Below are 27,999 nucleotides of genomic sequence, written 5' to 3' on the forward strand. Positions count from 1 at the left end.
AGTTAGCTGAGCGGGCTCCATGCTTGCCGTGGTATGACGTCTGCACAGGTAACCCAGGAAAAAAGGCGTGAAACGATTGTCTGCCGTTGCTTTCACGGAGGGAGGGCGGGAAGGGGGGCTTGACAATATGTACCCAGAACCACCTGCGACAATGTTTTAGCCCCATGAGGCATTGGGATTTCTACCCAGAATTCAAATGCGCGGCGGAGACTGCGGGCACCGTGGGATAGCTACCCACAGTGCAATGCTCCGGAAGTCGACAGTTGCCTTGGTACTGTGGACGCACTCCGCCGACTACATGCACTTAGAGCATTTGTGTGGGGACACACATAATCGACTGTATAAAAATGCTTTCTACAAAACCGACTTCTATAAATTTGACCTAATTTCGTAGTGTAGACAAGGCCGGAAGGAGTAGCACACACTTACTGTATACACTTGTGTGTATAAAAGATCTTCTACATTTTCCACAGTATGCATCCGATGAAGTGAGCTGTAGCTCACAAAAGCTTATGCTCAAATAAATTGGTTAGTCTCTAAGGTGCCACAAGTACTCCTTTTCTTTTTGCGAATACAGACTAACACGGCTGTTACTCTGAAACCTGACACTTACTGCTGTGTGTCGAAATCCCAGGTCCAGGCAGGCCATGCGGGAAAACAGGGGTATGTGCATTACTGAGCAACCACACAGACCAAGGGACAAAGGAGCCCTTAATCAACACTTTTTATTAAAATGATGGTCAGTCCAACTCAGTTTTCAGGTAGCAACACACTGAAGTTTTTAAATACAGTAGTACAATACAAAAGAGTATCAGGGAGATTCATGTGGGATTTTCCTCCAACCTCATGGCAAGCCCAAATTCAGCAGTTGGCAGTGAATATTTACACAGGTACATGGAGTCCTGTCCACATCCCATAAGTGCATAGGGCCCAAAAGCCAGGAACTCATGGTTCTGCCGTGTGGTGAAAGAGACAAATCCTATAAGGGAGGGTGATGGTCGGTAATCCAAAACCCTTGGGGAACAGAGCTGTGTTCTGCATACTTTCCATCCAAGTTACCATAAAGGAGGAATTGAGAATGGTGTCATGAAGCGTGGACCTATGACTACATGGATTCACAATGGAAACCTGCACATGGAGAACTGGGTGTACAATTGCTGTAGAATATATCTGCTAGAACTCAATAATATCCTCTACCCCAGTGCCATCCATCTTTCAAGCTTGAGAACCGTACTTACCATTTCCAAAAGGTCAAGAGATCACAAATAAGTCGTGTTGTTTAACATGTTGAACTATGATATTGTATGATTCATGACAAAACTCAAAGGTCAAATAGAGCCCTTTGATCTTTTAGATCCTTTCTGTAAGAAAACAATACAATAAACCAAATGTTTACAGTTTGACATCAGTGGAAATACATGGATTTACACCAGGTGCAGATTTTCCCCAATGTTTGGGCCTGATCCTTTCGCCTTATCTGTTCAGTCTTCTTTATTTCAGGAGTCACCATGATATCTTGGCACCAAATTAAGAACATAAACTTCACATCATCCTAGTACAACTACAATACTGCCCCAACTTCAGAAGAGTTGTAGTCCATTAACTGCCTTTCTTTGGAAGAGAGATATCAATGAGGAGTGGGGGAAAGTAGTCAATGGGAGTTTTGTCCATGTAAAGACTGCTGGATAGGGCCAAGTGTTTGATATAGTCCATTTTATAGGTGTGTGCATACACCCAAATTCTAAATGGCAAGAGTTATCTCACAAAGTTTTCCCACCCCTTAAAAGAAAATACTTGGTATAACATCTGGTTTCGATATTCTAATTGTGTAGCTGCTACAGTAACACACAGTTATTGGCAATGTCATCATTAAACCCATTTTGTTCTGCCTCCTTTCATTGTACTACAAGACTCTTTGAAGGTCTGGGGTTCCCACTCACTTTATCCAAAGGAAAAAATAAGAAACACCGAGTGTGGCAAAAGCAAAAGTGATGTGTTGTCAGATTAAACTAATGATGGAGGAAGCCACAGTGTGTGGGTAGTGACTCACTTATCGTGTTTGTATTGAAAATGAAAGTAGGTGTGTGCAAGCAAAGGTGCTGTAAGAGTTTGGCCTGTAATGACAGATTTATTTCTGCATCTAAGAAAAATAAACCTATAAATAGAGAAACTTCAAACATATATTGAACTGTGAAAGAAAAACAGATATACTTTTTTTAAAACTAATGTAACTTGCTATATAAGTGATGTTTGATGCCCCACTGCAATGTCTGTCTAAAAGCAGTGAACAAGAGCCTATTCGTGCTGACAGTTAATTAAGTGATTCTTTTAGCTCAAGTGGCTTGGGCATTTGGTGCTGAAAGTCTCAAGTTCGGTCTCCTCCATCAATCTGTGCTGAGGAAGGTTTCAAAGCAATGGACCTTGGACACTTAGCAGAAGCTTCGTCTGACAAGAGAAGTGTGGCTATGTGTGTGGTTAGTGGCTAGTCGATAGAGGATCAGAGTCTGCTATTGCTCCTGGCTAATGCACCTTTACTTTCAGCTCAAGACTGTGTTATAACTTTACTAAGATTAAAGGTCCTGAGTTCTAACCCCATCTTCAAAGTACTTTACAAACATTAACTAATTCTCATAACACCCTGGTGGGGTAGGTGAATGAGCATCATTAGGCCCATTTTACACGCAGCGAGACTTAGCTACTTCAACTGTGTAGCATCGCTGATTTCAATGGAGATACACTATTTTACATTGGCTGAGGATCTGTCCCAGGGAAAGTTGAAAGGACTTGCCCAAAGTCACATAGCAAATCAGTGGCAGAGCCAGGATTAGAACTCAGGAGTTACAGATTCCCAATATCTTGTTCTAATGTGACCCATCTACCTATTTAGCTGGTCTAGCTAGATTTTAATATTGCACTTATCGCCATGGCATCTGAATATCACAACCACACTCTTGGTCTCTCTTTTTCTCACAGTCTAGCTGGCACTATTGCCTCCTCTGCCTTCATGCTGTCAGATAAATCTCTTATTCAGTTGTTTCTTTTATGGACTGTTGTATCATGTTCCATTGTGAAAGTTTCAGATGAAGCAGTCTATAACAGATTAATGGCACACCGCCCTGCTATAACAGATTGCAATCCTAACAGCAAAATCAAATTTAGAAGCAGGAGTGGTAGATTTTGACAAGGCGTGTTTCACCTTACAATGAGTGTTATGCAAATTATGTTTTGATTGCACGTTGCTAGGCACCACAGAACTGCACTGATGTAGAATAGTGGTTCTCAACTTGTGACCTCAGGGTTTTCCAAGAAAAAACTTCCTGGGGGTGCTACTTCTGTCATTCTTCAAGGAGCGATACTTCCTGTTGGTTGTAACTCAATTCAAACCATTTTTAGGGATTCCAGAGGCTTTCTTGACCAAATGCAAAACAAAAACACCTTAAGTACCTCTGCACCCTACATGGCTGCTTTACATCTCCCTTTGCCAAGTTTTATCTTCATATAAATTCAACAGTGGTCAAATGTGTGGATGAGACAGGACACCAACATCTGATGGGGTAGCAAAGCAACAGGCAGGTGAACCAAACTGCGAAGTACATTACATAGTACTGCAGACACTAAACAGCAGGAGATTTTATCTAATAAATATAAAGTCCTTTGTCCAAGGAGCGGAATTATACTGTACTAATACAAAATGGTGGGCATCCTCACCTTTTGAACTAAAGTGAATTTGTTTTGACTTTGTCTTCTCAAATCTGTCCTTAGTACAGAATGATCTTAGCTGCCATGTTTAGATCCAGACCCAGATTTCAACTCTCCTAAAGTTTGTTGGGATGGTGGTTCTGCAATTTTGCTTTGGTGCATCATAGAAACAGGACTCCGTCATGGAATTTAAATGCATATCAGGTCTTCCCCAAAATCTGGATTTGGGTATGAGTCAATCTCTAACCAAGGGACTTTCTGTTGCAGAGAAAGTGTGGAGTTTACAGTGGGGAGTTGCCCATGAAAGGATCTCTGTCATCAGATCTGGCCCACGATATGAAAAAGTAAGAGAACTAATGGTTGAGTGATCTAATTAGTAATCACTAACCATTGATACTGCAGCTATAGCATGTGAGTTGTAGGCAAGCTATATACATGATCCTGCTTGCAGTACTTGTTGAAATATAAGCGAAAGAAAAAAGGCTGTGAGATATGATTAGTATTGTGCCTTATAAAGAGATGGTGTCATTGTTACATGGCATGAGAAGGGATATATAATCCCTCAGGTATATAGTGAAGAGTTAGAGAAAGAGAAACGGAAAGACTTGGTTGCAGAGTACTAGAATACAGAATAGTCAATAGTGGACATTTCAGCATGGCATAAACTTCTGTTCCTCCTACATGAAAGAGTTATCTTTGAGGAAACAAAACAAAACAAAAACCACCCATTTTTGAATGAAAGAGATCCTGAATTTCAGGGCACAACAGTATGAGTTTGGCTCCTTCAGCTGTTGGCAGTATCTCACTAGACATTTTGACAATAAATGTCTGCCCTTAGAGAAGGGACCTTTTTCATTGAGATCTTATGCATCAAAACATATGAGCCAAATTCTCCTCTATTACTCTGGTGCAGTGGCTTTGACATCAGAGGGATCACATTGGTTTCACTGAGTTTGGCCCTCTTGGGGTTCTATAAAAATACTGCCTCTTGTAAAATTGCTAGATATGGAAGTGGTGGAAATTGCTATTTACAATTTTGAAAACTGAGTTGCCCCAATTTGGTATAGATTGATGACTTTTACTGGTCAGAAAACAAGTGAATCAACATTTAAGCCAGTAATTTAGGAACTCACGTTTCTATTCTGGGTAAGACAGCACTTTTCTTTCTCTGTCTTCTACAGACTACATAAAATACAAAACCACTAAATCGTATCTGATGGGAAAACAAATATGCCAATACTAAGTGCTTAGAAAACTGATTCCCACAAGCAGATGGGCCCCGCCTTCCAGTGCAGTGAACAAGTAAAGGACAATTTATCTTCAGATGCAATAGGCATCTTTTGTAGGCAAAGTTTGCCAAAGGCTGGATAATTTTACACAGCTCCTCAGTAAGAAGCCAGAAGTGATTAGACACCAAAAGTCTCAAAACACCACCTTGAATACTCACCTCAGGTTATCAGACAGCAGGGCTTTTCTTAATTGGTTTAGCCTTTTGATACACAGATTGTTATCTCCTCCGTAAGGTCATAAAATATGAGTCACACAGAGTCAACAGAAGACATAAAATAAAAGGCAATGCTATGACTATATCCTGTATAATATAAGGCAAAAGATTAAGGTATGACAGTCTGGTGGGTTCTCTTTACTTAATAGCAACAGCTGAAGATTCTGGATCTTTTTACACAGCAGATAAAACCATGTCAGAATGATTTTAAGTATTTCTGGGGTTTAATGTGTTTCCACACATCATAGTTTAGACATTGCTTGCTCAGTCAGTGTGGACTAGGCATGGCCATTTTAAAACCCACCAGCCAGAACCTCACCTGCTGTAAATTGTCATAACTCTTGACTTCAGTTGAGTTACAACAATTTACACAAGCTGCGGATCTGATCTTTACACCTTGCCTTATCTCAATTATTAGCCAAACCAAAACCCCGGATCAGAACATTGGATCTGAACTTCGCAATTAGCCTGAACTTTAAATCTACATGAATTATTAGCATTATCTTTTTCATTATCTTTGGCTCCGATTGTTTCCACTCCTGGGTTTCATCTGAAGTTTCTGATTCAAACCCAGTATGGGGAAATCTATAATATATATATATATATATATATATATATATATATACACACACACACTAGCTGGTGATGGGTACTCTAGAAAATCCTAAATTAGACGGGGAAGACAAGAGTGGAGTGCTACCTGAGTAGCATGGTCTCCTCTTTTCTCTGGCCCAGAAGACTCTCCATAGAGGTTCCACAAACGTGGAAATAGTGGAGAGGTGTGTGATGCTGGCAGAGCAGGTGCCAGCTCATGCCAAGGCCCCTTACTGAACACTGGTAAATGCATAGCTGGAAACCAATCGAGGTTGCCTGTGTGTTAGTATTGTTAAAATAGATATTAGAGTTATAAGAATGTAATTAGTGTTTAGACTTTATGAAATGCTTGTAGGCTGCTGCATGCATTAGTCGTTCTTATAATTAAGGCTGCGAGTTTGTCACGGATTCCGTGACTTTCTGTGACCTCCTTGATTTCTGCAGCGGCCTGTGCAGCTGGCTCAGGGGCTGCCTGAGCAGTTCAGGCAGCCCCTGGGCCAGTTGCACCAGCTGCTTCTGGGGCAGTTTCGTGACACCATCCCCCACACCTCAGCAGCAGCAGGAGGAGTTTGGGTGTGGGAGGGGGCTCAGGGCTGGGGGGTGGGAGGGGGTGAGGGTGAGGATTCTGGGCAGCGTTTACCTTGGCGTGGGGGGGGCCTCCCTGGAAGCGGCAACATGTCCATCCCTCCCTCAGCTCCTAGCTCTGTGCGTTGCCTCTGCCCGCAGGCACCGCCTCTGCAGCTCCCATTGGCTGTGGTTCCCAGCCAATGGGAGGTGCGGAGCTGGCAGTGTGCAGAGCTAGGAGCTTAGGGAGGGACATGTCACCACTTCCAAAAAGCTGGGTAGGGAGCCTGCCAACCCCACCAACTCCCCCCCCCCAGCACCAGCAGGGGTCCCAGGCTACTCCCACCCAAGCACCCGTGCTGCCCCCTTCGGCCGCTGCCCCTCAAGCACTCACAGCCCCCCACGAGCACCTGTGGCATTCCCAAGATTTAGTCAGGGGTATAGTCTAGTAATGGAGAGGTCACAGGCCATGAATTTTTGTTTACTAAAAATACCTGTGACTAAAACATAGGCTTACTTATAATATCTGTGTACCATATTATAAGGTAATATTTAAGTGTTTGTTCTTTAATCTAAAAGTGTTTTTTAAAACTGTAAAACCCCACAGTCAGGAGAGAAGCATTACCAAGTATGAAATACTAGTTTACTGCAAGAGGTGTCATCTCTTCCCCAACAAAAGTAGGCCAACAGACACCAGACAAACCATTGTGGAACATCAGTGAACAAAAGACTTTGTTGATTGCTTCCCCCGCACCAATGAAGAGGGTATGTGCACAAGCCCTCATTGCATTACACAGTGCAGAGAGGCAGGACAGCTTAAGGTAATACCTATATTAATGCACTTGTGCTGATTTCCTATGTATGTTTTGGAGGAGATAATCCAGAGCTCAGCCTCTTATTGTCCTCAGCCTGTCACCTTGTCAAGCTCTCTGGAGTAGGTTGTGACAGAGCAGACTGTCAAGGAACAGGGCACACTGGAGGCAGGGCTAAAAATCCCTGTCAAAGAGGAATTATTATCATTATGCTGCTTAGAATTTGGACAGGGAAATATTTCTAAGCATAAGCAAGGGATCCCCAAGCTGCTTAGCTTCAATTAGCTCTAAAGGAGAAATAGAGCTTGCTTATTACATCAGCATCTATTACCTTTTAAAACCTAAGACTGTAACTCATTTGTGTTGTATGTTTACCTGCTTTAACCTTGTAGACAACTCATTTCTTTTTCCTAGTTAATAAATCTTTAGTTAGTTTATTACAGGATTAGCTACAAGCATTGTTTCTGGTGAGAGACCTAAGGTACAGTTGACCTGGGTAACTGACTGGTCCATTGCGACTGGTAATAACCTGAATATTGTTGTGGTTTTTGGTGTAAGGGACCACCTATCACAAAGGCAGGCTTGCCTCAGTGGCAATATAGAGAAGTACCCAAGGGGACTGTCTGTGACTCCATGTTAAGGCTGTTAGAGTGCTTTGGGAGTTCACACTTGTTACTTGGTTGGTGAAATCTAATTATAGACATACAACCAGTTTGGGGTTTGTGCCCTGTTCCTTGACAGTCTGCCCTGTCACAACCTACTCCAGACAGCTTGACAAGGTGACAGGCTGAGGACAATAAGAGGCTGAGCTCTGGATTATCTCCTCCAAAACATACATAGGAAATCAGCAGAAGTGCATTAATATAAGTATTACTTTAAGCTGTCCTACCTCTCTGCACTGTGGAATCCTCTACGGGGGCACTACAGGACCAGCCACCCTATCCACGGGCTGGTGGCCATGCTTGGGGCCAGGCATCAGAGCAGAGGCAAATGTCAATTGCATGGATGCCTCTTGCCTTCCTGAGATTACCCTGAGATCTGCAGCAGAAGAGGCAGAACCACTTCAGTGTTAGAATTCCTTGGAAACTCCGCTAATTGAACCAAGCAAAGTTTCCTCCTTGTTACATAGTTACTGACTTGGTGAGAAGAATGATGCCCTGAACAAGGACTAGGAGACAAACTCTGCAATTCAGTATGCTCAGACCTGAAGCCTGGCTACCACAGGGGGTCTACTTTTGCTCTACTGGCTGTTGATAATTTAGCATGCAGCCCCAATAAGCATTAAATATTTATTTTTATTAATAAACTACACATATTTTGGGTCTCTTTAAAATAAAAAAGATGAACAAATCAAACTAGTTTCCAGTTGCTTTGCAGGCAAGTGAAAAAAGAAAGGAAAACCCAGCCTCGTGTGACAGATGAAATAATAGAGGAAGGAGCTGGTGTCTGGAAGCTGACTGGGCCATCTGGTTATTGCATATCTATTAGGCTGGTATCTTTTATTTAATTTCTGACGTCAAAGTCCATTCCCCCCACAGATGGTAACCATAAGTACTTAAACCTCTTTTAGTAAGGAAGTGCAGTTAAATATATCTTTCATGAGTAATAGGAATTCAGAGCAGTGATAAGCATTGTAAAAATCTGGAAGGTCCTGTTTAATTCCTGCATCAAATATTTGCTCACTTGTATTTTCAACAGAGAAGGGGATTTCCAGACATAGAACCCTGTAGTAATTTTAAAAAAGGTTAGGTTTAAAAGATCTGTTTATTAGAGCCCTGGAGATGGACTGAATAGAGTCTAGCTGTGCATTTGAGGAGACATAAATGACAGCTCTGCCCCAATTCTAATACAGCTTAGACGGCAAAATCCAGCTCAGCCTGCCACAGAAGCCAATGTATATCTAAGATAAAAATTATGTTAAGGTTAAGAGTATATATCACTAATTTAAGGGTAAAAGCTAATTATCCCAAAACCAAGTATTACAAACCCAGGAAATCTCAAGGTTTACACTTAAAAAAAATTCAAGCATATTAAAGTATGAAAAGACAAGCTATGGCAGCCAAAGAACCTTAACTCTACCCTGTAGTAACCCTACACAGTAACCATAAATTGTGATTACAGCATTTAGTGCCTGTGTTTATGTTTTACATACTTTCCTTTTTCTATCACACACACATACAGACACCCCCCTAGAGCTGGTCAAAAATTGAAAAAAAAAATTTATGGAAAAAATTGAAATTTGAAGTTGTGTTTATTGTACAGCAAAATTCAACATTTTTTCTTTTTTAATAAAAAAAATTCACAAAATCTTTAAAACATTCAAATGTTCAAAATGATGAATGATGAATATCCCTGTTGATTTTACTGGGGCTATGCATAGTAGTAAAGCTAACCATCTGGATAAGTGCTTGCGGGGTTGGGGCCAAGGAGAGAGAGAGCCAGATCACATCAGCACTTCCACTGAGCTAGGCTGAATTCTAAGCTATACCCAGGAGGTGAATTTAAGGTTCCTGTTTTCTCCCCTCCCAAGTTTGTCATCTCCAGGGCCCACCCTCTTAAGCAGGCACATTTCTTCTACATCTTTCCTGTCTTTCTCTTTTTGCCTGCGCTTAATAAGAATCAAGCTGCACGCAACCATGCTATAATCAGAAAAACAAGCTTATAAATAATGTTTTTAGCTCAATCCCATGTGCTGGGCCTGTAATTTTCCAGCAGCTAGACTGCAAGCAAGAAATATACAGAGATAGAAGCTGTCTATTTCTGTCTTTTGTGCACTTTCTCCCCCACGCCAAGTATGTTTTGTTTTAGCTTATCTTTAAAAAAAAAGCAGGATTGGGCTTCAAAAGCAATACAAGAACATCTGAACGGACTGTTTTCCCCAATAAGAACTTTTAATACCAACTTAAACTGTTAAATATGGAATTTTCTGTTTAAAAGACTTTATACAACTAAAGGAAGAAGAAATAATGGAAAAAGTCAATGAGGAAGTCTTACTTTGTAAGTTTCAAACGCTTTAACTGTTTCCCATTCTGTCACTAAGTGTTTAATAAAAGGGTAAGTGGTTTTTTTTTTAATAGGCTAGTACAATGGGCAGGAGTCACAGAGAACTTGACACAACCCCCCAAACCACTCTTAACTGTTTAATGTTGTAACAGTAAACTAGGACTTTCCTAGAGCTGGCAGTAAAACTGAATATATTTTCATGAACAATTCATGGGATGTTTTGGTAATGATGCATTTGTTACTAAATTTTTGAATGTTGAAAAATTTCAAATAATTTTTCATCATAATTTTGAATTGTGACAAAAAAAGGGAAAACATTTTCATAAAAACGTTGACTTCTTTGTCAAAATTGTGAACTTTGAAGATTCGCTACAAGCCCTAATCATAACCCTATGGGTCTGAGGCAGCTACCCTTACCAACACAACATCTCTCCCCTGAATGCTATTTCCCCAAAAGGTCCTCTCTCCCCAGCTGACACACACATATGTCTTCTTCCCAGCGGTGAAATGTATGACTGTTGCTGCCACCACAGCTGCTGCTTGGGGTCAGAAGAGAGGTGAATGAGCATATGCGAGGCAGCCTGTGTTGACATCTTTCCAACTCAGTACCTGCCCAGCTCTGAGAGATACTAGAACTAAGGAAATCCTCAGGTAGCTGTGAGAAGTAGATGGGGATCGGAAACCTTGGCAGCCTGCTTAGCAGCCAATCTAGCCCCCAGTAGCCAGTGAGATCACATAGGTCTATTCCTTGGCACAATCCCAGAAAGATCAATGTGCTGTGTTTGAGACCTCACTGAGACTCGTTCTCTGACTTCAGCCCAGAAAGCAGCTAGATGTGCTAATCCAGTAACTTCAGAAGGGTTTATGTATTTCTATAGCAACAGCCCGGCATTCAAAAGCTGCTACACCAGTGAACTCAGCAAGCTAGATTTGCTGAGCCAGTGAGTTGACAATGGCCCACGCTTTGACATCAGCTTAACAAGGTAAAGGGCTGAACCAGTAATCTTCACAAAAGTCTCTTCTTTGAAATCACATCAGCAAGTCAGAGGTGCGCAGTAGGTAACCTCAGAGATTTGCCTACCTAGACACCAGCCCAGACTGCTAGATAGAGGTGCAGAGCCAGTGAAATCATGGAGGCTTGAGACTTCACATCAGCCCAACAACCTAGAAATGCTGATCCAGTGCCCTCATGAAAACTTGTGACTTTGGCTTCAGCCCAGCATACTAAAACTGCTGAACTAGTGTCCTCAGAGAGGTCTGAACCTTAACGTCAGCCCAGCAAACTACAGATGTTGATCCAGAGACCTTACAGGAATTTGTGTATTTATTGATTTAGATTTAAAATAATAAATATGCCTATCCAAGGCTCTAGGTGCCCTACTGGTTTATTGTATTTATATAGCAAATAGAATTAAATTAGATCTCAGCCTCATTAAAATCAGTTTCAGAGGAACTTGGCCATCATTTAGGAAGCATTTTTCCAACAGTAGTTGGAACAGCATTGGCACATAATGGGAGAAGAGTTACTCAACTAGGAGTCCCCTATTTACCTCCTTTCTTGTATAGGAAGAGCTGTCACCCTGCTGGTTCCCTCTGCCCCTCCTGGAGAGCAGAATGGCAGAAGTAAAATCTGCCACCTTCATTTCTCTCTTCCTTCCTCTTCCCTCCAGAAAAAGAGAGAGACCTGCCACCCACTTCCCTGGGGAAAACAAAAGTTGTCCCTCGACAAACTCAACACTGCATGTAAACACACAACTAACTTGTCTGCTGAGCAGTGGAGTTTTTAGGGATTTAGGCTCCTTACTGTTCTCTTTCCAATGCCATGGTCCACCATATACAGTGATGGCATGTCATTTCACTACACGAAGTTCACACTCAAAGAACAGGCAGTAGATTTTATCCAGTGATTCCTGAATCTAGCTCAATAACCTGTGCATATCTTTTGACATCTAATCTTTATTTAAAGAAATCAGGTGGTGGTCATCTGCTTCAAAGATTAATTACCCCATTAAAAAATTTGCATCTTATTTCCAGTTTAAATTTACTGCTGTCAGCTTCTGCTAGATTACACAGCTCACTGTTTGATTTGGCTGCTCACTTAAAGATATTTGTATCTCCTCCCTGTGTGAAAGGCTATCAAGTCATCTTTTACCCTTCTCTTCAATAAACTAGGTAGATTGAGTTCCTTTAGTCTCTCACTATAAAGCATGTTTTCCAGACCACAAATTAATTTTTGTAGCTCTTCTCTGAACTTCCTTCAATATTTAAGCATCCTTTTTAAAGTGTGGATATCAGAACTGGACAAATTATTACAGTACCTATCTTATCGATGTTGTATACACAGGTAATATCACCTTCCTACTCAATAATTCCCTGTTAATATAGCCAAGTATACTATTAGCTCTTCTTGCCACAGCATGACATTGGGAGTTCCTGTTCAGTTGATTATCTAAAATGACCCCTAAGATATTTTCAGAGTCACCACTTTTCAGAATATAGTACCACTCTTTCTAAGTATGACTTACATTCTCTGTTTCTAGATGGATGGTCCTGACCTTGCATTTATTGGTGTTAGCATTAGTGGCACTCCCCTTTCCAAATAGGAGTAGTAGCTGCTCACACTGGTAATACCTTACTCAATGGTAAAAAAGATAAAAAGACACTTTTTAGGGGCCCCCACTGTATAAGTGATATTTTAGTGGACACATGAGACAGAGAGTTTTGACAGCCTTACATTTTCCGCTGTTATTAAACACCCAGAGAGTGTCCTTTCTGCTCACAGATGTAGGTGGAACAATTTGTGCCTAATTTATAAGTTTTTAAGCTTATTAAGAATGGTATTACCTACTTGTTAACAAACATCTATATGTACTGTGAGCAAGAAACAAGAAGGGTAGTGAAGCAGTATGCTACTAATCAGCTAACCATGGTCATTCGAGAAGGGTATTCAAAAGTTTGGAATCTTACAGCGTCTGAACTTTAGCAAAGCTTCATAAGTCTGCAAAACTGGGCTGGAAAGCTCCCAAAACATTCTTTCTTGAGAGATTTCTGGTGCATTGTGCTACTAATCAAGCTGGAAGAGCCTCTTATAACCCATTTACCTCTCATCCCAGATAGAATCAGGAATTACATAAGGATACAGGAAAAGCACCAAAACTTTTAATAAAAAATTAATCTAACTCTTTTGAATCTCAAAAATGGTTCATCTCCAGCAAAGGCTCAACTCAATCTAAACTATTTTGTCTGGACTCTGTATACAATACACACTTTATGAAACCATCTTAGAGGCACGAGTGAGCACAATGGCTCGTTGGCAGCTCAGAATGCTGAGTATAAAAGGCTTCAGTGTGATGCATTCCAGCCTCCCAGATCTGCAGACACTGAGGAAAGATTGGTACATCATGTAGTGTTTCTTCAAAATGAGTTCTGATCCATTACTCGGTCATGACCTCATCCAGCTTCATTGTCCTGTACATAATGTGCAGTATATCTGCATCTAAAATTACAGTGCCCAGAAGTAGCTGTGAAACCTGAGCCTACTGAGCAGAAAGCTCATGAGGAAAATATACATGAGGTCTTTATTTTTACTTGTGCAGGTTTATTTTAAAAAGATAAATTTGATTACGCCGCCAGGAAAATGCAGCTAGGCCTGTATGCATAGTTCCTTGCTATGTAGGCTGCTGCTGCTGGAAGTCTTTTCTATATCATTTCGATGGCTCACTGTCCGCAGAAAAGGAATTTCCTCTGCTAATGTTTGCTCAGGTCTGCAGATAAACAACTTATCTGCGTACGTGTCTGTGTGTGGGTCTGTGCATTAAATTTGCTGTTTATCAAACCACACAAGGTGTTTCTTAAAGTAGTGGCAAGGGTGTTGCCTACATTTGGACTCACACATTTCTATGGGCTGTACTCCTCTTTCACCCTTGTGTTTATCATGGGCGTCTTACAGTAGCATCACTCCGGTGACAAAGATTGACAAAAACACACACTCAATCGTACAGTGGGCAGCATGAGGGATTTCTCTTTTCACTTTACAGTTTCACTAGCAACTAAGGTGGTAAAAAATCTTCCATCAAAACATTTTTTCACTGGAAAAATGGCTTTTTGATTAAATGGACATTTTGGGGTTGGGAGGGGTTTCATGAAAAATCATTTTTGCCAAAAAAAATTTTGGCTAAAAATAAAATTTCCAACCAGCTCTGCTAAAAACCCCTTACATGACATTTATTGCCTAACTGGTGGAAGCATGATTTTTCATCAAGTTTTGCTAATGATGCAAATGTCTTCTTACAGCGCTTGTTCAGGGCACCACCTTGTTTTCTATTTTAAAATGCAGTGCTCCAGATGGGAAAGTCCTATAGACATGAAGAGAAAATGAGACCCTTTCTGTGGAGTCTGCAAACCAATCTATAAACCTCACCAATCTATAAACCTGAGATGACTTCAAGCTACAGATTTCTGTGAAGGCTCTGGTTTAGCAGTTCCAGCTACTGTTGTGAAGGCCAAAACCACCGTGGGTATGTGACCCTCCAAGCCTGGGTCAATAGAATTGTGCTTGTAGGGCTTAAAAGCACTCTCTACACAGCTATTTTTAATGTGGTAGTGCAAGCCACACAAGCCAGTCTCTGCTGACTCGGGCTCCCAGACTCCCTGCCACAGGCAATGTAGATGTACCCAGTGAGGTTACTGCCCCATTACCATTGTGAGGGTTACTGGGTCTGCACCTGTGTTTATCTGGGGTGTTATCAAGGGTTAGGCCTCTGTGACATATCTGGCTCAGCTCTTGCTGGTCTGACATAAGGGCATAGGCCTTTGTAAAGACACTGGTCAATACTTCTGGACTGCTGCATGCATCCATATTTTTATTTCCTCTTCATTTTCTTTCCTAAAAAAACCTGTGGGTTTTCCATTGTCTCATTTATTTTCCAAGCCAGATTGAATTTTTCAGCTGAGTTTTTCTCAGCTAATTGCTATTCATTTCTATCCTGCCTTGTTTATGCTCTCTGCCTCACTTTTAGGGCCTGACTGACTCTCTTTGGTATGTCTGTGTTTTTTTTAAATGTTTTATTATAGGTTTCACCTTCATACACTGGGTTTCCTGTATATCCTTACTAGGGCTGTCAATTAATCGCAGTTAACTCACACGATTAACTAAAAAAAATTAATCGTGATTAATCGCACTGTTAAACAATGGAATACCAATTGAAATTTATTACACATTTTTGGATGTTTTTCTACATTTTCAGATATATTGATTTCTATTACAACACAGAATACAAAGTGTGCAGTACTCACTTGATATTATTATTTTGATTACAAATATTTGCACAGTAAAAATGATAAACAAAAGAAATAGTTTTTCCAATTCACCTCATACAAGTACCGTAGTGCAATCTCTTTACTGTGAAAGTGTAACTTACAAATGTAGATTTTTTATAAGCACACTAAAAAACAAGACAATGTAAAACTTTAGAGCCTACAAGTCCACTCAGTCCTACTTCTTGTTCAGCCAAATGCTAAGACAAACAAGTTTGTTTACATTTAAGAGAGATACTGGTGACTGCTTCTTATTTACAATGTCACCTGAAAGTGAGAACAGGCATTTGCATGGCACTTTTGTAGCCGGAGTTGCAAGGTATTTACATGCCATATATGCTAAACATTCATATGCCCCTTCATGCTTCGGACACCATTCCAGAGGACATGCTTCCATGCTGATGATGCTTGTTAAAAAAATAATGCCTTAATTAAATTTGTGACTGAACTCCTTGGGGGAGAATTGTATGTCTCCGGCTCTGTTTTACCCACATTCTGCCATATATTTCATGTTATAGCAGTCTCAGATGATGACCCAGCACATGTTCGTTTTAAGAACACTTTCACAGGAGATTTGACAAAATGCAAAGAAGGTACCAATGTGAGATCTCTAAGGATAGTTACAGCACTCGATCCAAGGTTTAAGAATCTGAAGTGCCTTCCAAAATCTGAGAGGGACGAGGTGTGGAGCATGCTTTCAGATGTCTTAAAAGAGCAACACTCCGATGTGGAAACTACAGAACCCAAACCACCAAAAAAAGAAAATCAACCTTCTGCTGGTGACATCTGACTCAGATGATGAAAATGAACATGCGTCGGTCCGTTCTGCTTTGGATCGTTATTGAGCAGAACCCATCATCAGCATGGATGCATATATTATGGAATGGTGGTTGAAGCATGAAGGGACATATGCGCATCTAGCACATAAATATCTTGCGATGCCGGCTACAACAGTACCACGTGAAAGCCTCTTCACACTTTCAGGTGACATTGTAAACAAGACATGGGCAGCATTATCTCCTGCAAATTGTAACCAAACTTGTTTGTTTGAGCGATTGGCTGAAGTAGGACTGAGTGGACTTGTAGGTTCTAAAGTTTTACACCATTTTATTTTTGAATGCAGTTATTTTTTGTACATAATTCTACATTTGTAAGTTCAACTTTTGTGATAAAGAGATTGCACTACAGTGCTTGTATTAGATGAACTGAAATATACTATTTCTTTTGGTTTTTACAGTGCAAATATTTGTAATCAAAAATAAATATAAAGAAAGCACTATACACTTTGTATTCTGTGTTGTAATTGAAATCAATATATTTGAAAATGTAGAAAACATCCAAAAATATTTAAATAAATGGTATTCTATTATTGTTTAACAGTGCAATTAATCGCAATTAATTTTTTTAATCGTTTGACAGCCCTAATCCTTACTAGTTTTTCCTAAGAAGGTTGTCATATATTGTTACTATGTTTGTACACTGGAAAGATTTAAAAAAACGAGAAATTACTGCTTACTTGAGCTTGATTTGTCAAAGGGAGAAGTAATTGGGATACTTGTATTTTATTAAGTATTAACAAATGATATTCTTATTTGCTAGGGTACAGACAGTGATACCCTTACATTGAGCGTACCTTATTCCACAGCTAATCCCATCAACTCCATTTGAACTACTCATGATGTGGGGCACTATTCAACGTGAGAAAATATATCACAAGTTGGACCTAAGTTTGGAACTTAAATGGACTCTCAAATTATGCTATTATGCAGAGAGCACAGGGTGAAAATGGCTGTTGCCAGGATGACGTTTTCATATAACTTGTTCATGTGGCACTGTAAAGTAGCCATATTTTTGAAGAAATTAATGCACGCCACATGCACAAAGCCTAAGCAATAAAGTGGTATGGGGAACTCTGCGTCGGTTGGAAGTGGGCAGAATTGTAGGTAGGCTGTGGAGCTGCAGCAATGCTACCTAGCTAGCTGCTGTTCCAGCCAATGGGTCAAAATAATGGCCAAAGCTCCTCTGCTCTGCCACTATGGCTCTCTGCATCCGTGGAAGGATGCAGTTAGGCTGCCCTTCTACTTTCTTTTGGAACCTAGTTCTTGGGGACAATAAATACAATTCCATGGAAAGTCTAGCAATGAAGTTATAATTCTTCTTGTGAATCTTTTTGTTAAGTGTGACATTTTGGATGCTCTAAACATTGTCCTGGATACTCTATTGTAGAATAACCAATCAATTTAATCATTTTCAGCTACAAGAATTATTAAAGAGCCTAATTCTTTGCTGGGCTACAGAAAAGAGCATATTATGTTAAAAAGCACTGGAACGTGGCTCTGCCAGGGCAAGGCATAGTTATAGTCTCACATGAGAAAGTCACATTTGTGATAGACAATAATTTGGTAAAAGTTGGGCTGCCCTGTTCAAGCATTAGAGATCCATCAAAATTCAGAAGCAAAGCATGAAAAACTCCCAAACACTAGAATTTTGACTTTTGTATAAAATGGGAAGGTTGTATAATGAGACAGGGGTAATGAAAAGCAGAGTTGGGAGACAGCATGGACTAGTGGTTAGGTCACTAGCCTGGGATTCAGGAGAGCTTGGCTCTTTTGCTGCTGACCTGCTCTGTGACCCTGAGCAAGACATATAACTTCTGTATCCCTAGTGTCTTCTTGTATTTAGGTTGTAAGCTTTTCAGGGCAGGGACTGTCTTTCACTATGTGTATGTACAGTACACAGCACAATGGGACCTCTAGGTGCTACCCTAAAAAATTCAACTTTTTAAGTTTCTTATCTGATCTGAATTCTCTTCTGTTCTGGTTCTTATTTCAAACCCATCACCCTGGTATATAAGAGCCTTCCAGCAGTTCATTAAGTGATGTGACTAGCATCTCAAAAAGCTCAGGTCTAGTTGGAACTAATCATAAAGCTGAAAATCAGTCTGGTAACAAGATTTTCACATGTTTGAATAACTTCAAATGCACACTAAGCAGTTTAACTCTTAAGATATCTATTGAACTGCCCACTTTTCTGATAGTTCAGTCAGTTGGCCAACTACATATTAATGGATGCCTTGTCCAGTGTAATAAAAAATGAACATTCATCTGCATTAGCTGATGGTTAAACCACAAAATCTGTCCTGCCCCAGCTCTATACAACACAGTCCAATTGGTTTATATTTTCACTAACATTTTTATAATGAAAAGGGCTAAAAACCTGCAGTTTTTTAATAAAAAGTTGAGGTGAACCTGGTCATTTCTTGGTCCCCAAATTGGTGGGGGAGTGGCCCCCAAAGACCATCTCTATTCATGTCCATATTGGAAAAGTGAGTGGCATTTTTATTACACCATAGCTACCACCATTGTCACCACAAAATGCTATTCCTGGGTGCAGTTGCTGAAATCTCAATGCACGGGGCTGTTGGAAGTTGAACCTCAGTTGAAGGTTCCACTGCTATCCTAGTACAATAAGGGGAAATGGTGCTGAAGGCAGGTTTGTGAGGAACATCTGATTTAATGAAGAGATAGATCCATCAGGATTATGCACCTTGTCAGCCTCATCTCTGTCATTACACAATAGTATTTCCTATAAAAAGCAGGAAGACCTTAGCCGTGGATGAGTGATTGAACACAAATAACTGGAGGGTAAAGTGCTGTAAAATGCATCTCCTTTCCCTCCTTGACCTAATCCTGACCTTAACAACAACTTCTCAAGCTGTAAATTTTCAGTGTGGGGTGGAATGTCTTCCTTGAGAGTTTTCCCATTTTGTACCCAGTTTCATAACTAATTTTCTCCTTCTTTATGCTCTTTCACAATGCTGATAACCTGACAGAACAGGCTGTGATAGGTTGTAGTGGCGTGGCAGTTGTCTTTCCCCTTCTGGGTCGGAGGGTGGCCACACTGCCTCCCTACGTTGTTGGGGCCGCTACCTACTATCAGGGGAATTAGCATTAGGTGTTAGCGTCCCAACCGGTCTAATGGGCTAACCAGCCAACCATCTGTAGTCCTCGGGCCCTGCACGCAGAGGCTGTGCACTGCTTAGTCTATGGTCCCTGGGCCCTTTTAGCATGGCTCAGAGCCCACACAGGCAACAAGTAGCTCCAGGCCCTTCAGCCAGGGGCAGAGCAAACACAGTAGTTGATTAGCTCTGGCCTCTGGAAACAGAGACAGAGCAAACCCCGCAGTCAGTTAGCTCTGGGCTCTAGCTGCAGGCCCAGATCAAATCCAGGATGCAATCAGCCCTAGTCCCTTGGTGCAGAGACAGGGCAAGCCAAGAGTCAATTAGCCCTGGTCTCTTGCTGCAGAGATGGGGCAAAGCCAGTAGGCAATTAGCTCTGGGTTCGGGTTGCAGAGCCAGAGCAAACCCAGTAGTCAATGAGCTCTGGCCTCTAGCTGCAGAGAGAGAGCACACCCAGCAGTCAATCTGCCTCCTTCAGTGTCTGTGCTCCAACTGAGCGGGAGGCCCCACCCTTTATATTTCATGCCCTGGTGACATACTTCCAGCAAGAGGGGCAAGGCAGGCCTGGCTCCGTCCACTTGGGCACGGAGGGTGGTTCCTCCCCCTCTGGCTCAGAGGGAGGCAACACCGCCTCACTACATAGGTGCATTGACATTTGTGTCTTATGCTTGTTCTTGCCATTAGATGGAAGGTATCTACGAGGACAGATGAGTAAGATGTGAATAGTGTCAGAACAGATCTGTTCATTTAACAAATGGGTCCATTTTCAGTGGAGTTGGACAAATTCCTCAAAAGATTCTTTGCAAAAGTTTACTGAATTTGCCTAACCTTTTTTTCACAGTTCATTATTGTTCCCATTTGTGTATATTCTAGTGAACAGGTAACACTACACCCTGTTTCCATGCCCTCTGATCCCCTGTGCCTCCTTTTGTGCTGAGACCACTACCTATCATGCTGACCAATATTGTCTCATTATTTCTATATCTCTTGTCTTATTCTTAGGCTGTAAGTTCTTTGGGGTCAGGGACTGTCTTTTTGTTTTGTGTTTCTACAGTATCCCACACAATGGGGTCCTGGTCCATGACTGGAATTTCTAGGTGCTACCACAAGGCAAATAATAAATAATAGCAATAATAAATAATAAAATAAAATAGTAATTATTATTATTATTCATCCCTTCTCCACTCTCTGCCAATCTCCTGGCCTCCCACCTCTAAGAACTCCCTCCTCTGGCTTCCTCCACAGCCACACTTTCCAAGGTCTGGTAGCACAACTCTATGTCATGTATTCTAAGGCCAGAAGGGACCATTGTGATCATCTAGTCTGACCTCCTTGATGGCCCAACCCATAGAAGTTCCCCAAAATAATTCCTAAAGCAGCTCTTTTAGAAAAACCTCCAAGTTGGATTTAAAAATTGTCAGTGATGGAGAATCCACAAGGACAGTTGGTAAATTATTCCAATGGTTAATTACTCTCACCGATAAAAATGTACACTTTATTTCCAGTCAGAATTTGTCTAGCTTCAACTTCCAGCTATTGGATCATGTTATACCTTTCTCTGCTAGACTGAAGAGCCTATTACTGAACATTTGTTCCCCATTACTTATAGACTGTAATTAAATCATTCCTTAACCTTCTTTTTGTTAACTAGATTGATCTCCTCAAGTCAATCACTGTAAGGCAGGTTTTCTAATCCTGTAATCATTCTCACGGCTCTTCTGTGAACCCTCTCCAATTTATCAACATCCTTCTTGAATTGTGGAGACAGTATTCCAACAGCAGTTGCACCAGTGCCAAATACAGAAGTAAAATAACCTCTCTACTCCTACTCGAGATTCCCCTGTTAATGCATCCCAGAATCATATTAGCTCTTTGGCCACAGCATCACACTGGGAGCTCACGTTCAGCTGATAATCCACCATGACCCCCAAACATTTTTCAGAGTCACTGTTTCCCAGGAGAGAGTCCCGCATTCTGTAAATATGGCCTACATTCTTTGTCCCAGATATACATTTACATTTAGCCATATTAAAATGTGTGTTGTTTGCTTGTGCCCAGTTTACCAAGTAATTCAAATCACACTTAATCAATGATCTTGTCCTTTTCATTATTAACCACTCCTTCAGTTTTTGTGTCATCTGCAAACTGAATCAGTGATGATTTTATGTTTCCTTCCAGGTCAGTGAAAAAGATATTGACGAGCATAGGCCAACAACCAATCCCTGTGGGACCCTGCTGAAAACAGACCCATACTGTGGCAATTCTCCATTTACATTTACCTTTTGAGAGCTATCAGTTATCCAGTTTTAATCCATTTAACATGTGCCATGTTACTTTTATATTGTTCTAGTTTTTTATCAAAATGTTATTCAGTACCAAGTCAAATGCCTTACAGAAGTCTAAATATATTACCTTTATCAACAACACCTGTGATCTCACCAAAAAAAGGTATCAAGTTAGTTTAACAGGAGCTATTTTTCATAAACCCATATTGATTTGCATTAATTACATTAGCGTTTCTTTATTAATCGCGTCCTGTATCAGCAACTCCATTATATTGCCTGAGATTGATGTCAGGATGACAGGCCTATAATTACCCAGGTCTATAATTATGTTTGCCCTTTTTTATATATTGGCACAAAATGTCATCTACTCTCCTATCATTGTTCCTCCACCATGCTCCCTCTCCTGGACTTCTGTCATTTTGCAATGCCCCATTCCTCCTAGGTGCATGCTCTGATCCTGCCTGGAGCCAGCAGCAGGTAAATTTATATTTACAAACTTTAAAAAATAACTGAAGCCTTGCTTTGCATACCTGTGAAACAGAGCTGTACAAGTATAGGCCAGGCTCTAGCCACAGGTAACAGAAAAGAATGTGGCCCAGATCCAAACACTCCAGAACACAGATCTGAATTTTCCAGCTCAGGCCCACCTCTGATTAGCCCCCAGAGGTGAACATAAGGGACCTTAGTTTAACATTTCTTATAACGGGTGGCTCCACTATCCATTTGGCACTTCACTGGCACTACAGTATGGACCAAATCCTCAGCATGTGTTTCTCAGTGCATCTCTACTGAAATCAATAGAGTTATGCTAATTTATAAGAGCTGAGGACCTGGCTTTATGCGTCTAATGTGTGAAAAAGATAGCAACCTTCTGGCACAAATGTTTCTGAGTTATACCATCCCTTTTGCTATATATATTTACAGAAGCAGGAAAAAATACGTAGGGCCAAATTCTCTGCTACTATAAACCAGTGCAGCTCCACTGAAAGTTGACCCCAGCAGAGAACTTGGACCCTAACATTTTCCCTTAAGCATGAGTGTAAAAGGCTTGTGGAAGTATCATAAGTGTTAGAATAACATGTTTTATTCTCACTGGGTGAAATTTGCCTTTGCACATGAATCAGCATAAGGCCTGTTGTGATTATTGGATCTAAAAATTTTCCCCAATAGTAAGCTCAAATGTAAAAAGTATATGCAAGTTCATAATATGTCACAATAACCTATATCTTTTTGCCTGCTTGGGAATTAACCATGGAAAATAGGTCAAGTTGTTTCCAGTAATTAACGGTTATAAACAGTTGCAAGAAAACCAAACAGAGAAACTGGATCAGCCCAAACCAAAAGGGCCTGATGACATGATTCAAGGACTATTGGAATCATGTTTGGTAAAAGCAGAAGATGTGGAACCAGAAGTTAATGGTCCAAAATTGGTGTGTTGGAGATTAGGCCTGACTGGTGAACAAAATAATGAGGGGATGAACTATGCCACCCACTTTTCCCTTTGCGGGGTTCTTAAAAAGAAACTTTGAAAAAAAAATTGACTCCCATCCCACCTTCCATCCAGCCCATCTTCTCTCATCTCATCTTCCCTGACCCCCAGATAGACAGAGCAGACCAGACTGAAAGAGTTTCTTCCTGAGAGGAGGCCCAACAGACCTTGCCCTTGTTCAAGGAGCTTTGTTTTTCGCTTGTGAGTTCTGAAAATCATTATATTACCATGACATCCCGTCCTCAGCCCATCAGTGGGGATACATAATTGCCAGCATCTCAAAGGCATGTAAGGTCCTGTTCTGTTTATTTCCTGTTGTATTGCTTCCTCCCACACTTCTTTCCTCCTATCCTCTCAGCTTTTCATCAAATTCTGAAATCAACTGCATTGCATTAGCACTGCAAGATGAGATTACTACAGTCCTGTATAAGAAGAAAAGAACAAATCAAATGACATCCCTGACCAGAATGTAAGCCAGTGTTCAGGCAACAGATGCCTAGGCCAACCTGTGAGCCAAAGTATCCATTCATGATTGACTGGCCATCCAGGGTTCTAAAGATATCAACAAAAGCTGTATTTCCCCTACCTTGGCTTTTATATCCTAGCTCTCCTCCACCTTGCGTCTGTCTGTTTGTTAGAAACAGGATAAGTGAATACTCTTTACACCTCAGGATTGGAAGTAAAATTAACTTTTCATAAGAGAAGTTCCTTTTCATAAGAGAACAGTTATTCTGAAAATAAGAGCCTCTAATATTTTGACTCCAAAAGGAGAGAGACTTCAACGGTTTTAATTATGTTTGTTTTGCACAATCACTCAATTTCAGTTCCAGTATAAATGCTTCTTTTAATTTCTTGCTCCTTCTTGTGGTTAATCAATAAACTTTCAACTTTATAATACATGCTGTGGGGTATTTGCCAAAATATCTAGTAAACCAAGGCCTCTGTCAGCCCCCCAAATCTAAGGAATCAAAGTAACACTGTTTTAATGTTGAACAGTAGAAGAGTTTATAAGCACCATTAAGTCTTTTGGCCCTTAAAATCAATACAACAGGCCTATGTCTCACTTCAGTCCCACATTTTGAGACTATAGATGGGATTTGAGTGTACCATAGATAGGGCCCTACCAAATTCACGGCCCATTTTGGTCAATTTCACGGTCACAGGATTTTAAAAATTGTTAAATTCATGATGTCAGCTATTTAAATCTGAAATTTCATGGTGTGGTAATTGTAGGGCTCTTGACCCAAAAAGGAGTTGTGGGGGGTCACAAGGTTATCGTGGAGGGGATTGCGGGTACTGCTACCCTTACTTCTGCGCTGCTGCTGGCAGTAATGCTGCCTTCAGAACTGGGCAGCTGGAGAGCCGTGGTTGCTGGCCAGGAGCCCAGCTCTGAAGGCATGGTATGGTATTGCCACCCTTACTTCTGTGCTGCTGCCTGCAGAGCTGGACCTTCAGTCAGCAGCCACTGCTCTCGGCCACCCAGTTCTAAAGGCAGCACAGAAGTAAGGATGGCAATACCATGACCCCCCTAAAATTACCTTGTGACCCCCCGCAACTCCCTTTTGGGTCAGAGCCCCCAATTTGAGAAACGCTGGTCTCCCCCATGAAATCTGTATAGTATAGGGTAAAAGCACACAAAAGACCAGATTTCACAGGGGGAGACCAGATTTCACCGTCTGTGACATGTTTTTCATAGCCATGAATTTGGTAGGTCCTAAGCATAGGCCTTGCCCTGGCAGTCTGCAGTGAGGGCAAATTTCATACGTAATTCCCAGATGTTACACTTTAGGGCTGGGTTTTTCAAAAGAGCCTAAGGAAGTTAGATAATCAGTTCCCAGGAAATTATATTTGGGTGCTGTACTCCTTTAAGGCCCTTTGAAAGTCCAAGCCTAAAATGTTTTAGTTTCTCTGAGTGGTTTATAAATTGAACATATGGTGTACTAATTGCTCTCCTATAAACACTTGGCTAAATTCGGACCTGGTTTAAGCAGCTGCAACTCCACTAATGTCAATGGAATTTTTCTGCTCATAATGTATCTGAACTTGGCCCACAGTTGTTTGCTATGAAATATTCAGTATGAAGGACTGGTTTAGTTGTCTGAAATTCAGCTCTAATTCAGGATTATTATTTTTTTTTACTTATTTTTCCCCTTCAAATCATTTTTTCAAATGTTGGAAAAGACTCTGTACTAAGTCTCAATTGTTGAGGCTCAGGTTTGAAGAATGATTAAGAGCCAAATAAAATTTTTTCACCAGGATTTCCTTGAAGTCACCCACAATAAAGTTTATTGGATGGCTCTGAACTCAAAGATGGCATCTCTCCAAAAGTTTGACTTTCATGCAGCTATTTTCTTTGCATCATTGCTGCTTCAGTTAAAGGTAAGTCTGAAGAGCTGGTCAGATACCAGTGAGTCAGCCAGTCACTAAAGTGGATATTACACTAGATTAGCAAAACAATTTGGTGGAGAAGCCAGAGGGCTTGAAGTGGTAGATAAATCCAGCCTCATCTAGGCCTGGGCACTGCCTGCCATGTTTCAGCTGCCTGAGAATCAACCACTGAAGGTCTATGGCTGATGGAAAAAGAAAGCATTGAGTCCTTTGAAGAAAGGGGATTTACACACACACAGCTCAGGCAGAAGTGTTTCTTCTAAGGGCTTGTGCTTTCATCCCTCCTGCTCACCTTTTAAACCAATGTGAGAGAGGTTCTGCCACTCCTATAAAAGGCCCCACCACAAGCATTACCAAGCTGCTTTCAGCCAGCCTCTACTTACTGCTTCATACTCTCCTTTCTGCCCCCAGTTCCTCTATTGCTGCCTCCCTCTCCCCTAGCTGCCACAGCCCCACCATCCCTTTGCACTATTGGTGGCTAGCATCTAGGCTGGAAAGATAGCTGCCACATCTTCTTCCCACACCTTACCCCAATGTGTTTGCGTGGGGAGGAGGAACAGGAAAGAGACAAAATATTACACCAGCAGGGAATTCCCCTCTGACACTAAAATTCTTTGCTGGGTTTGTGGCTAAACTACAGCCCCTTTGCACCTTCTGAGTGGTGAAAAGAAGTTGGATCTCAATAAAGAGCCTGGCTCTTCCTCTAAGACAATGACTAACTAAGATTCTGCTATGTAATCCTGGATAGCTAATTCATTCCCACAGCAGCAGACTGATCTAACCAAGGATTTTGACTTCTCTACAGTATCAAGTAGAAAGGCAGGGGCCATTCAGGGCAGAGGCCACTTCAGGGCAGGGGCCATCTTCTGTGTTTGTTCAGTGCCTAATACAATTGGGCCAAAGCTCTGGTGGACCTTTTAGGTTCTCCCAAAATACAAATTATAAATGGAAGAAGAAAGAAAAAGAGCGCTGAAGGAGAAATGTTTTACTATAGCAAAAATATGATCAATAGAAATGAAAATTCCACCAGCGGTTTACTGATTAAACTGTTGTATAAATAACCACTTTAGTCCAATTTGCACAAGTGCAGAATTCTCACTATAAATGTTATTTAAAAATAAATATATTCTAAGGAGAAAGGGCATAATATTCCTTGTTTGCTTTCCTGGCCTAATATTAACTTGCTCATCAGAACCTTGCTTTGCTTTATCACACAAGTGCTATATGGTCTGTACCCTACCCGCCTGGACCCAGTCTCCCCCCTCACCAGGGACTTCATTGCCATTTCTCAGTGCCCGGATGGGACAGTGGCCCAGATCATCAAAGGTAAATAGACACCTTATTTTGGCCCCTAACACTTAATGATTTAAATGGGATTCAGGCACTTAAGTAGCTTTGAGGATCTGGATCAGAATCTGTGACTTCCACCCCTGAACAAGAGAGCTGTGGGTCAGCCACAGCAGCATTATGTAGCTGTCCTGCTCAGGGCATATGTTGGCCCTCTGTGGGGTTGAGTCCACTTTAACAATCTAGCTCCGGTTGGGTTCCACAGCACAAACATACCAATGATAAAATGTAATCCTATGTACTTACATTGTACCAGTGAGTAACACCTCCGGGCCCAATTCTGAGTCACTGATGATTCTTTACTCAGGAAACTACGTAATGAAACCAGTGGATCTGATCTTGCAGTCCTTGAAATACATGCAGGAGAAGTTTTGCCTGAATAAAGACTTCAGATTTGGACCCTACATGGTTAATACAGACATAAAGCATGATATTTATGTATGGAGAAAATAAAAAGTGTTAGCACTGTACTTTGTTTCTATACCTTTGGTACGAGGGAAAGAGCATTTCACATGACAAGCACACAGAAACACTTACTTATCATATAAGCTTTTAATTGAAAACCATACAAAAGGCATTCCTCCCTCCAGCACAAGTTCAAACTCAGTGATATCAATCAAAACATAGGACAGAGAGCCAGTTTTCTTTTTTGTGTGATTGACATGCTGTGAATCCTAAGAAAAACTGGCATTGCTTTAACAGATGAACTAAATCTTTACCACAGACCTGATGTCAGCCTACCAACTTGGCAGATATTTTCATTCCATTGTTGTTTTTGCTCTGCTACATGCAGCTCTGAATAGGCCAGACTTTGTGTCCATTGATATTTGGCTTAAAAGTGTTGGTTTAGCACTTCAGTTGTATGCAGAAGAGAACATCTTTCTGGCAATGCTGTACATCTGCTGGGGAAGTCTTATGTATTTGCATACTAAGTATGTGGTAACATAATCTTCTGTTCAAAAACAATGTCACTGCAAAAATTCCCTCCTCATTCCAGTAGAAAACACAAACACATCCACAGTGCTTATATACAGTAGGTG

Source organism: Natator depressus, chromosome 6 (assembly GCF_965152275.1).
Source record: "Natator depressus isolate rNatDep1 chromosome 6, rNatDep2.hap1, whole genome shotgun sequence".
Taxonomy (NCBI): Eukaryota; Metazoa; Chordata; order Testudines; family Cheloniidae; genus Natator; species Natator depressus.